Source organism: Vulpes lagopus, chromosome 9, assembly GCF_018345385.1.
Source record: "Vulpes lagopus strain Blue_001 chromosome 9, ASM1834538v1, whole genome shotgun sequence".
NCBI classification, from domain to species: Eukaryota; Metazoa; Chordata; class Mammalia; order Carnivora; family Canidae; genus Vulpes; species Vulpes lagopus.
This window is the reverse complement of record NC_054832.1, coordinates 6773005-6786529: the sequence shown is the minus strand read 5'-3', so window position 1 is coordinate 6786529 and position 13525 is coordinate 6773005. Positions and strand designations below refer to the sequence as shown.

The following is a 13525-nucleotide window of genomic DNA, read 5'->3' as shown; positions in this document are numbered from 1 at the left end:
AATATATTTTGAATGCATGTTGAATTTATGATGTGGAACTAGGTACTGGGGCTATGATGATGATTAATGTGGTTTTGCGTGTGTAAGGACTAGTCAGGCAGACAGATAGTAAGATTTTAAGTTCACCTGCAGAGTCCTGACCAGCACAGACTGGGCCCACCCAGTTAAATCTTAAGATCACTAGTTTCACCTTGGATGCTGTTATTAGCATCTTCATCTCTCTAACTGTGCCACTGCTCTTCTGACTGACCAAATCTAATCCCTCTTATATGATATATAGAAATATTTATATATATGTTTTTATTTTTCATGAATCATTTATCCTTTAGGGTAAGCATTTTAAGTTACTTTGGCTGGTTTTCCTAGATAGCGCTTTTCTACTTTTTCCCATTATTTCTTGCTTTACACAGTATTCTTAGACTTTCTTCCCCTAATCATTCCTCCTCCCTCTCCCATGAATTACTGTTATTTCAGATCCACTGTGTATCTGCTGATGTACTGTGGCCCACAGTTGCTATACAAATTGGTTAAATTCTTGAAAGTGGGGCAGGGGAACACTTCTCTGGATTGCTGGCCATGCTGTTCTCCTTAGTGTTCTCATTTTAGTTTGTTAACTCATTTGTAGACTAGAACAGCAAATTTTCCCATCTCCAGTGTTGAAGACAAGAGAATAGAAGCCTGTCAAATATCAGCGTAAGATACTAATTGCTAGCTTTAGTCAAAGTAAAGCCCTGTATGCCAACCTTTGATTCTGTCTCATTTGCCCAGACAGGCCATGTGGGTCAGTCCTGTAAAGAAACAAGTGATCTGTATATTCAGCCTTAAAATAAATCAGTCAGTTGTCAGGAGATTTGACAAGTAGAACTCACTAGCCTGCATAATTGTTTAACTAAATTCTTTATGGTTGAAGGATAGAATGAAAACGAATGAAGTTGACTGGCCTTAGCATCTTTGGGGTTTTTTGGTAAGATCCCTAGGTGATTTTAACGTACATCTTGGTTTAGAATGTGAAGTTCTATACCCAGCTTGACAAATACCTTTAAGAAAATCCCCAGTGGGAATGTCCACTGTGAAGAGACAGCATCTGACTTACAAGGAGGAGCCGTGCACAAAATGTAGCTGGAGAATGACCTCGTGTGGGTAACTCTTTCCAGCTTTACATTGGTGTGGAAAGCTTGTTCTCATTTTCAGTGAACTGTATGTATCTGTGTTGGCATGTTCCTGTCCTCAGAGGCTGGGACTCTAAAGTATTTCCAAATTGATTTTTTTTTTTTATCAGTGTCTTAACTTCTTTGATGATTGAATCTGGGTGACAAAATTTTTGTCTCTGCCATTATTGTATTTTGTTTTAAAAAAGTGTTTTATGCCTGTTTGCCACTTTCCAGGTAGCTTAGAAAAACATGGAGTTATGAGGAAAGTATAGTATTTTTAGGCATCTTGTATGTTTTGTATTCCTATTAAGCTGTTTGTGCTTTTTTTTTTTTTTTTTAAGCTGTCTTCATTTTACTAGCATATCTCATGGTTTTGTTGACACATCTTTTGTATAGTATCGGAGTAGATGTATTCTTTGGGATCTAGTTGCAGTCCTTGGTTGTGCTATTTATTTTTAGTGTTATTTTTATAAAAGTGACCCTGTATCAGCTTATGAAAAATATGATTTAACATCTTAAAGATATTTCCCCCCCAATTACTCTTTTTGCTGTATAAATAGGGACTGATTATGATTATGAAACTGGCCTAAAAATGTCTGTCTAGCCATCACATGATTATATCCTGCTTTGAATTTATTTTGAATAGTCCATCATAGCTGTGGAGTTTGTATTTTGTATATCTAACCAATAGAAAATATTCATTGGTAATCTTATTAGATATGAAAGTAATAGAGAGTAAAATGCTTGCATTATATGGTTGTTATAGGATATCATTAGTACAGTCATATTTCTATCTCCAAGTGTGGTAATGCCAGCAGGATAAATGAGAAAGACACTGAATCTTCACACAAAGGAAATGGGTTTTATAATGAGTACAGTCGGAACAGAACTAATCTCTTTCTTGGATCATTACTTCACCTAATCATAAAACCTTTTTTAATTCAAATCCTTGCAGGGTTCTAATTGGTGACCTCTGGAGCCTGATAATTGTTTAAGATAGCTGGTCTTTTGCAGTATACTTAATGATGTTTGCAATTAAAAGTGAGAAATGTGGTGTAACCCTCAGGCAGGTATAACTAAAAAAGTAGATTTTCCTTTTTTCAGTCTTTAGTAGTTATTCCCATCCCTCCTTTCAGTAGTTATCAACTTAAATCGTTATTGACTTGAATTAACCTTTTGCAATGTTGTCTGCATTTAATCTGTGGGTTTACTGAATCTTCATTGGACAAATGTAAATGGGTTCTATCAAGAATAATACTGAAGCATTTGGAACTGCCTTGGATTGGCCTGTTTGGGAAGGCAAGAACTCCTACTAGCCAAATTTCATCACCTTCTCGGTCCATCTTCCTGTTATAGGTCTTGTTTGCGTGATTTAAGTAGAAGCTGAACCATTCTTTGCAGCCAGTGCCAGTAAATACTTCTGAACTTTCTTTACTACCAGATGAAAATGGGTCAATAGAAGAGAAATTTGCCAACATTCACCATTAGAACTGGTAGAACCATGGGTGAACCTGCGCACCCCGGTCATTTGTTGTCTTCATCAGTCTACGTAACAGCATGCTGGAAATGAGTTTGCCCTGTTGTACATTTATTATGTTTTTAAGTCCCTCTGTTGCTTCTGTTATATTTCTCAGTAAATAGTGTGCATTCCAAAAATGCAGTCGATGGGCCATTCCTGTAAAAGTCTATTGATTTATTGGAGGTGGAATTTAATCTGTTGTGCTCACCTGTTGGCTCGAAGGTTCAGTTTTGAATTCAAAGTTGTATGGTAATTTGGAGATGAAGCAAAGCCTTTGAGAGTCCCTAATCCTGCAGTCCAGCGCCAGCTCTGCCACTGAGCAGGTATAAGAGAAAAGAGGATGATAATTTCTGCCCCATCATCTGAGAAGTCGTGAGGACTAAATGTAGGTAGAGCCCCAGTAGAGTGTCTCGTGTATAGGAACTGTTCAACTTGTTAGGTACCTCCTGCAAGTTTTAGGGAGCTTCTCAGCTCTGATTCATATGCTTTGGTCTTTATTGTTTTAAAATTTGGGGCAGGGAGCGGAAACCTTTTGCAATTAGAAGTTTATTTTGAAAATTGATAGAATTTTGTATCCAGATCCAGTACCCTACTTATTTCTGAAGGTCTTTGAGTCTTACTCCTTGAGGCATTGAGTGATCATGCTAGGTATCTTTGTATTGCTCTTTTTTTCTGCCAAGATGCCCTTTGTTTGGTGAACGACTGCATATATTTCAAGGGAAATTAAGGTGCCAGTACATTGGAAGCATTTTTTTTCCGTAAAAAGAATTTGACAAAATGTTTATAATAATTCTGAGTAGTGCTCAGAATTTTTTAGTTATCTGGATTTGATCCTTTAGAATCATATAGCTTTTCTTTAGAATTATATAGCTTTAAAGAAAAAAAGTATTATATAGCTTTCACAAATTCTTTTTGAAATCCATTCTATAATGAGATACTTGTGAGTAAATCATTGCAAATTAAGTACTATATGAAGTAATACTGGCCTATATTCTATGCATTATAATTTTTAAAGCAATGTGATAAACATTGGTTCTTTTGATACTTTCAATAGCTTGGTGACTTTCTGCAAAAATGAAATAATCCAAAACTCTTTTTCTCACCAAAATAAGATCCCTGTACTACAGTAGTACCAAGAAACCAGAGGGAGCGTTACTTTAGGAAGAGATGAACCATGGTTGGGGTCCTGAATCGAGGCTGACTGTGGGACCTCAGCTGAGTTCCTGGATGCCTCCAAGCAATGATGCCTTCTGTACAATGAAGATTATAGCTACTTCGCTACAATGTTGTAAAGATTAAATACCTAGAAGATAGTAAATAAATTCTGGCAACCTATATTATTGCTATATTTTTGTTAATTATCTATGATGGATAGAATTAACTCTTCCCCTCCTCTTTATCAATCTTTCTTCCTGGAGAAGTTCGACTTTCTTTCTTTGTGTGTATGTTTTTGTCTTACGTGTTGTATGTATATTTAAGGATATTTGTGCCTAAATATTTGCTGTCTTTATAAAAAATAGTTTACTTCCAAGCATCCTTAATATTTAGAGTATCGACTGTGTCCCGCTTCCTGGATGGTATATGTGTGTGTATTTATGGTGAGTCTATTCATCCTTATTAGACAGTGATATGCATCTCTACTCTGCTGTGCCATTTATTTCTGTTTATGGAAGATTATTTGCAAGATCATGAGCTGTATGAATCAATCTAGTCTGGGCAGGTTTTAGTGTATTCAACTCTGGTTTGAATCTAATAGGTATTCAGTTAGGTTTGGATTGCTTAAATAAAGTAATTCCTTAGTGAAAACATTTGTCATGTCGGAGGTTAAAAAATTTCTTTTCAGACCAGCAGCCACAGTAACATTTTAGTAATCTGTCAAATAGAATTTATAGTGGCTTTGAACACTATTTATATATCTTTTAAGATCAATTTAAATCTTCCAACTGGGCTGTTGTATTATTCTGAAATAGATTTCTGAATATTGAGCATGTGATTATTCTCCTCCTTATCTGGGCTTCTCGTTACTGTAGATCCCGGCTGAGCCCTGTCCTCTCTGATCAGTTATAGAGGGTTAAGGTGCTTGGAAAGGGGGTCTACTGACTAGATTTCTGTCCCCACTCAGACTTAATTGTGCAGGCTTAATTGGTGCTACTTACCTACATTTTTATGACCCTTTTAAGTGAATTTTTACTAAGTGGCATGCATGCATGCATGTATTTATTTATTTATTTATTTAGAGAGAAAGAGTGAGTGGGGAAGGACCAGAGGGAGAGAGAGAGAGAGAATCTCAAGCAGACTCCACACACAGTGCAGAGCCCAAGGCAGTCCCAATCCCATGACCCTGAGCCAAATCAAGAGTTGGATGCCAAAAAAAAAAAAAAGAGTTGGATGCCTAACCAACTGAGCCACCCAGGTGCCCCCTAAGTAGCTTTTAAACAACTAGTAAGATGGGCTTTGACATTAGATATACCTTGATGTCAATCCTGACTCGAGTCCTTGTTACCTAACTTATCAAACTTGTTAAACATTTGAATTCTCTGGTCTTATTCCATGAAATGGACATGATAGATCATAGATTTGGTAGGATAAAGAGAGACTATAAGTCCAACACAGAGCCCTGTACCTGGTGAATCACTAGGTAATGACAGTAATTACCTAGTCAGTACTGGTATGAGTGACCTCTGAAACAATTGTCATTACTTTTTAGTATTTTGCTGTGTGATCCATGTGGTAAGCTCACAGATGGAAAGTTCTGTGTGTAAAGGAGGCATCAGAAATTCTTTGAAGACTCCTTTGGTTTACCAGAGATGGAGGCCTAGGGAGCTGCTTTTTGCCTTCCCAGGTCCTCTGTCTACTCATTCTGCTCTGCTCTGCGCCCAGGAGGCTGATGTGGATGCATGAGGCTGTCTTAGCAGACACTCCTGCCTCTGCCTTGTAGCTGCATCTGAACTGCCCAGTGGGAGGCCCCAGCAGAGGATCCTTGGAGGGAGAAGTGAGATCGGAGGGCTTGTTCTCTCTGGCTTCTTCCCTGTTAGGTTACAGGGAATGTGACCTAATATAATGAGTTGTCTACTTCCTTCCACGGGAGTCTAGGACCCTGTCAGGCCACCCTCACCACACGAAGCCTCTTTTTTTGCCTTGTTTTGTTCCTTTGGGTTCATGTCTTGGGGCAGTAACACCTCCCTTCCTCGCTAACCTGAAAATGCTACATCATTCTTTGTTGCTATGAACCTAGCTTCTCTGCACCTTTGATATGCAGGTCCTTAATTACATCCTCTTCATATTACGGAGTTTGAATGCCATTGTCTCCTTCTGGAGTCCTGTTTGTTGGATCATTCACCCAGGGGAAGAACAGAGGCTGTAGGCATAAGCAGAGTTGCAGAGTATCAGGGTTTCTCACTAACAGTTTTTGACCTAAAAGATAAATTCCATGTGGGCTCAGCATAGGAACGTGTTGGTTCATTAATGCATTCTTTCATTGACCTGTTTTGTAAAGAATGCGTTTTTCTCCTTTATGGAAACACTGTGTGCTACAAGCCTGATTGGGTTGTTAGCTAGACAAAATGTTTTAACGACCTGTGGATGGACCGTGTTGGCAAAGTGTGCTGTATTCAGAGTCCTGAGTTTGAGTCTCTGTAATATTGCTTGCAATCTCTGTGACTTTTAGAAACACATTTTCCAACTTCTATCATGTGTGCAATGTGATAATACTCACTGATCCTGGAATATTGTCAGGATCGTGTGAGATAAAGCAGCAAAAAGACTGAATAAAAGGTAAGGCTATAAGCATGTGTGTTTGTAATGAGTTTTCACCATCCAGCTTCTCACAGCATGTCCCTGGGAGCCCTCACCACATGCCAGGCACCATGAAAGGGGTAGCTGACAGTCTGTGGGAGAAATCAGACAGTAGAAAGTTAGCCCTATGGTAAGCATAGGTGCTGTGTTCTTTTGGTTAACTCATCTGGAAATTTAAGGACAGCCCTTCCGGGAGTAGAATTTAGTTGGAGACACCAAAGAGAAGACACCTCAAGGCCAAAAGCCCATATTCCAGTCTTAGAGAACAAGTTCAAAAGCCTACATACAGCATGGTGGACGTTGTGCTTTAGAACCTGTGGACAAAGGTGGGTGTTGTGGGCTAGAGAATAGGATGGGGACAGGAGCACAGGTGTGTCCTGTGTGTTCTCTCTGATTGGATACTCAGTAGGCTTGATGCTTGCTCTAAATATGAAGGCTTTGCCTCTGACGGCTTCCTCATTTGTCTTCTGTCCACATCAACTATAAACAAGCTGTCTGGTGCCATCCCACAGTTGTTGTTTATCCCGACAGACTGTTCTATTATCTAGCTGTGTTTTAACCTGCCCCAGCCCCCAACCCCCCACATCCCATCCGTGTTACTTACACCTTAGCTACCAGATTGCCTTTCCTTAAGGATGTCTCCCATCACAACACCCCCCAGCTAACCACCTTTAGTAGCTCCCTGTTGTTACTCAACTGTTAGGATCTCAGTTTTGATCTTAAGAACCTGGCTTGCCTCTTTATGTTTTTGTCCTCACTTCTTGTCTGTGGTGGCCCAGGAGAACTACCCCTCCTCTCACCCTGAACCTGTTCCATCTTTCTTCAGGAGCCCAAGACACAGTCAGGAAATTGAGTTCATGCCTAAGCTTGTTCCCTCACGGGCTCTGTGATGGCAGGATCTTGTCGTCATTACTTGTCTCATCTATTCCATTTTGTACTGTTTGAAGAGAAAAGGGAAAAATAGATTATGCTATCTTAGTAAAACTCCATCTATCAACTGCACAGTCTGACTAATCGAATGAGCGAATGTGAACTGGTGTTACACGAGGCTACTTACCTTCAGTGAAGAATTCATCATTTCCCTGCCTGACAAACTCCATTCCTTACCCTGTAGCACATACTTGCTAGCTTTTCAAATAATTGTCCAAATTCCAGAGCTGTTGGCCCCTTTCCTGCAGCACTGTGTGCGTTATGATATTTGTCTGTTTCCGTACACACATTCCCTATATTCTGTTCCCAGCACCTTATATATTTCCTCAACATATCAAAACCCAGTCAGCACTTTTGGGTTGGTGCCAATCCTCACTGCTCATCCAAGTGAACCTCACTGCGTTTAAAATATTACCAGATTCTCAAATTAAAATGTTTTACATGTCATTTTCAGAAACCTATCTGTTGCTTCAAGTAAGATAAGCAGCCTAGGTAAATTTCCCATTGCAGTTTCAGTAAAATAATACATGAATGAAGAACTTAAAATGAGTGATCAAGAGACATTAAAGCTCTGGATTACTAGCCAAGATGCAAAATATAAGCATGGCCGTTTCTGTATAAATTTTTATTCTATTCTGTCTCTGTATTTTCAAAAATTGTATAAAGCGCTTAAAATTTAATTTTATGTAATTTAAATGGGTAAGATATTCATGTTTCAAAAATTTAAAACAACATAAAAGATACAGTCCTGCTTATTGTCCACTGATTCCCTCATGTCCGCTAGTTACCACTGTTACTAGTTTTTTATATGTAAGTAGAGAGAAATTTTCTGTGCATATACAAGTGAATATGAACATATATTGTTCACTGTTTGACACTGTGTATGTGTGTGTGTGTGTGTGTGTGTGTGTGTGTGTGTGTGTAAACAGTGATTCTGGTGGAGATCATTTTCTATCAGAAGATAAGGAGTTCTTGATCTTATAAAGTAGCTGTGTGCTGTTTCATAGTGCAGGTGTGCCCTAGCTTCTGTAAACAGGTTCCTGTTAATAGACATTTAGATGATTTTCAGTGTTTTGCTGTTAAATGGATAACAGTGCTATAAATGGATAACTTTGTACATAATATTTTATACTTAAGTCTGTGTGTAGGGTAAATTTATAGAAACGAAGTTGCTCAGCAAAAGGAAAATATCAGTTTCGATGTACTTGATTCTATGAGAGAATATAAGCATTTTTAAAACGATTATTTATTTGGGAGAGAGAGCAAGGTGTGCAGGGGGATGGCAGAGGGAGAGGGAGAGAAATCATCAAGCTGACTCCCCCCTGAGCACAGAACCTGATGTGAGGCTTGATTCCACAGCCCTGAGATCATGACCTGAGCCAAAATCAAAGAGTCTGCTTAACCGAACAAGCCCCCAGGCACACTGATCTTAAGCATCTTTAATGAAAATTTACAGTACTCAAATTATTTAATATGTTAAATAAATACTGAAAATTTAACTCGGTGTAAATCCAAAGGTGATTTGGCTGGTTTTTAGAGGATTAGTGGATTTTACTATGTTTGATGGGCTAAAATACAAAGGTAAGTGGCCATTGCTTAGGAAGCTCTGTACATGCCCAAGTCAAAAACAAAAAAGAAATGGACAAATAAAAAAGACATTGTAATTGACACTAGTTTCTGGGCTGACAGAAATTTGATGTCCATGGTTTGCAAATACAACGTTCTAATCCCCTGCATTATCTAAACCCTAATCACACATTTGCTTATTATTTCTGAGCTGGGAGATGGCATTGGTACATTGAACTGTGTGGTAACAAAATGTAATCTGGGGATTAGTCAAAGTCAAATCCCTCATGCATTCGACCTCAGAAACCTGATTGGATTTTCTCTGTGGTTGGCCTTCACTGGCTGCAGTTAACTAAGAGGTTACATCCACCTTGGTGGTGTCAAGCATCTTCCCTTCCCTAGAGCAGATCAGAGAGGTGGTCACGTGGGTTTTGGAAATGAAACGCCCAGTTAGGGACAGGCATAAATACCAGAAAGCTGTTTCATGAATTCGTACATCTCTTGTGCAGTCCCCCTGCTTTTTTGCATTGTATTTTGTGGGACTTCATGAAAACATCAAACTTCTTATGATCCTCAATCAAGTGGAAAGTACAAAATTGTTGATTGAATGAATAGTCTCTAAAAAACATCCACAAAAGTTTTGACCAGTTTTGAATTTTGTAGCTGGAGGGTCCGGGAAAAGTCTAGTAGCCATGATTTAAGCTGGATATGTTTGACCTCAGGCATGGGATCGGGGCTCCTCCTATTGCTGTGTAGTGTGTTAGGTTCAGTACATGCAAACCAACACACTTGTAGCGTGGCATCAGGCTTTCACAATTTTCAAATAGATCTTAAACAGTGATATATCTGAAAATAATTCAAAACTTACTTAAGGCAACAAGATATTTTAGCAACATAAGATTTTCACAGTTGACTGTCTAGAGATGAAATGAGGTATCATATATTTTTTATTTTTATTTTCCTTTTCCAAATCATAGATATAATCTCAAACTTTAATATATTGTAACAAACATAATTTTTTCTAATTTTTGATCTTTATGATTTTATATGTTACTTAAAATGCTTAATGTCACTGATTCAAGGAATAACATTTGAATGCTGATTATGGAGTTATATAATATGCATATGTGATGAGTGCTCAAAAATCATAAAAATGCAGTGTTATTTGAAAATAGGTAATTACACTTATTTTAACAAATACTTCTGTGCATTCAAAGTTCTTTTTTTTCATTCTACAAAGTTTCAGTATATCTAATTTTGTTGAATTTTCTATGCTAAAGGCATTTCCAATTAGAGCATAAATGCATAAATAAAAATGTGGAATTAATTTTCTTCTAATTAAAGCTGAGGTCATGAATTGTCATACTTGATGGAGCAGATGAGATGTGACTTATTGTTCTTTACTAAGGAAAACAAAACTAGTTTAGCTCATCTACACCATTAGTTCCAGTTTTAAAATCCTGTGTGTGTGTGTGTGTGTGCACGCGTGCGTGCGCATGCGAACATGCACTTGCATATTCATGGATAACTTCTGAAAGAGTATATAATATTGTAATAATCATTGCCTCTGGAGAGTATGGGGGTTGGAGAAACCTTTTAAAAAATTTTATATCCTGTTATACTGTTTTAAATTTTTACCATGTATATATTTCACCTTTATAGGAAAAAAATCAAAATTAAAAGGACTCTTAAAAGGTTTTTTAACAACAATAACGAGAATTATCTAAGTAAAATTTTGCATTTCACATCCTTCAATTTTAATGTACATTTTAATGTCCCATACAGATCCTATTTAGAATCTGTTTTCTGGATCCGAAACTAGGATAATACAAGAAAGCAGATGGGATTATCAATTAGTTATTTGAAAGTTTAGTATTATCTTCAGGGCCTCTCCTGCTTGCCTTCATCTTCCTCCTTGTCACTTGTAATCCCTTTTATGTAGTGTCTCCTGACACCAACCAGTTCTCCAGCACCAACTGGGTGTCCAGAAGTTTGAGCTAGTTCAGTTCTGACAGCGACTCCTGCAGGTAGGGTAGACCCCACAGAAAGAGGGCTGTGCCCCACAAGACTGCCCTCACTTCAGGCATTACACATGGGGTGTCCGGGCTGCTCACACTGCTGTCTGATGAGCTGCGAGTTTGGGGGTTCCACAACTCATTTCTCAGGTTTGATAATTTGCTAGAGTGACTCACCGGACTCAGGAAAGCACTCTGCTTACCATGGTTAGTTATAAAGGATGTAAGTCAGGAACAGTCAAACAGAAGAGGGATGCAAAGGCAAGGTGTTGGAAGGATGTGGCGCTTCCATGCCCTCTCTAGGCACACTACGCTCCCAGCACTTGGATGTGCTCACCAGCCCAGAAGCTCTCCAGACTCTTGTTGAGGGGGTTTTGTGGGGTCTTCATTATGTGGGCACAATTGATTAAATCATTGGTTGTTGATGATTGAACTCAGTTTCGAGCTCCTCTTCTCTCCCCACAGGTGGGAGTGCTGAATGTGCCAGCTTGGCACTTGCTTGATTTTTCACATGTTGGTTTTTCTGGCAACCAACTCCCTCTTCCTCTAAGAGTCATCTCATTAGCATGAAGGCCAGTATGGTTGAAAGGGGCTTGTTAGGAATGATAAAGTGCACTCCTATCTCTCAGGAAACTTGTAGGGTAGGGTTTTAGGAAGTCCATGCCAGGAGTCTGGAACAAAGACCAAATATATATTTTTCATTACACCCCACATAGATACTGACTTTTTTTTTTTTTTTTTGTAACCATGCATTGTTAAAGAAAAAAGTTATTCTGACACTTGTTAAAATGGTAAGGAAGACTTTATTCAGGACTATCATGATAGGTGTCAAGGCTGTCACTGTGGAGGAGAGAGATCAGGTTCAACTTGAATACATGCAAGACAGTTGAGGTTTTAGTGCTCAAGAGTGGAATGAAGGGGTAGGTGGATGGAGGAGGGAAGGCATCAATGCCACCGGGCTCTTTAGTGGTAACTGAAGCCTCCACGTTAAGTCACCTTATCCTAAGGTGCCATGAAAATCTTATTTCCTGTCTTACACGGCATAAAAAAAGTGGTGGGAGAGACTTGCAGTGGCACACTGCCTTTACAGTCAGACAAGCCTGGAGGAAATCCTACCTCTGTTATTTATTAGCAAAGTAACCTATTTGGACTTCTTGTTCGCCATCTCTTGTGAGGATTGAATTATGTCGTGACTGTGGCATATATTAAATTCTTAGGTATTCCTAGCCCAACAAGCAAAACAAATGAGTACGTGTGCCCCTTTATACAAGTGACACCACCTTTGGGTTCTCTCCATGCTGGGGCTCCCTTCCTTGAACCTGCGTACCCCATGGTCCGCCCGTGGAAGGAGCAGTGCACGTACACATTCGTTCAGCACCCATCCGAGCACCTGTTTGTGTACCTCTTACACAGCCAAGTGCTACAGGCAACTGTGTGAGGAAACAGCATCTGAAATTTTCTGAGATTGGGAAGGTGCACCCAGTGTGTGCTTCGTGGTACCTGTTTGTTAAAGGAAGAAACAGCTTTTTACCTAAGAGAAGTTTACATTCTGGTGGGAGAGTATCTTGATCCACTTGGGCTGCTGTAGCAGAGTAGCATAGACTGGGATCCTTATGAACAACAGAAATTTATTTCTACACTTCTGGAGCCTAGAAATTCAAGATTAACGTGCCTGTACGAGGCATGTGGTGTCACACGAGGGCCCGTGTGGTTCATGGTTCTGGTTCATAGATGGCAGTCTTCTTGCTGTGTCCTCATATGGCAGAAGGGATGAAAGGGCTCCGTGGGGTCTTTTCTGTAAGGCACTAATCCTTTTCATGAGGGCTGCACCGTCATGACCTAATCACCTCCTTAGAGCCCCCACCTCCTAAGACCATCACATTGGGAATTAGGATTAGAGTTGTGCAGAAAGTGTTTTCAGAGTGAATATCAAGGTGAAAGTGATTGATTCCTTCCTTCCTGCCCCATTGGCGAGAGGGATAGTCACACATAGAAAATAGTATTTGATGTGGCTGATTCTTGAAGGAGGTGTATAAAATTGAAATAATAACATTACAGGCAGAGAAGAGAACATTCGCGAGGACGTGCGTGTGTAGTTGATCCGTGTCACCTGTGGGGAGGGTAGATTTGGTTGGGGAGGTCAACTGACAGAACATTGTCTAGGGCTTTTAATGCCATCTCAAAGAATCAATTCCTGCAGATGGAAGCCTCAGAGAGCCCAGCAGAGCTGATGGATAGGGATGTCAGGACTTTGTTACACTGAACAGAGAATACTTTGGGGCTTTTCTTAGCGGTTTGAGCAGCCTTTTCCTGGGATTCCAGAAGGCCCCAAGAAACTTATTTTTGTTTGTGTCTGTTTTTCAGCTGGCTCACTGTTCCCTCCACTAGCATGGGCTGTTGAGACTTGACTTTGCAGAGCCATAGCACCTGCCTTTTTTCCTACTGTACTGGCGAAGAATGATTGATAAAATGGGAAATACGTCTTTACTCAAAAAACTCATGTTGATCTCATAGTCCCCATTTCTGTATTTGATTTCGTGCCTCAGTAG

The 13525-nt window shown here is 39.4% G+C and overlaps 1 protein-coding gene across 3 annotated transcripts in view; it reads left to right on the top strand.

Moving 5' to 3' along the window:
- The window catches only part of KHDRBS3 (KH RNA binding domain containing, signal transduction associated 3), a 185017-nt gene that overhangs the window by 49642 nt on the left and 121850 nt on the right, over positions 1–13525 (top strand). The gene's annotated exons all lie outside the window — the stretch shown is intronic.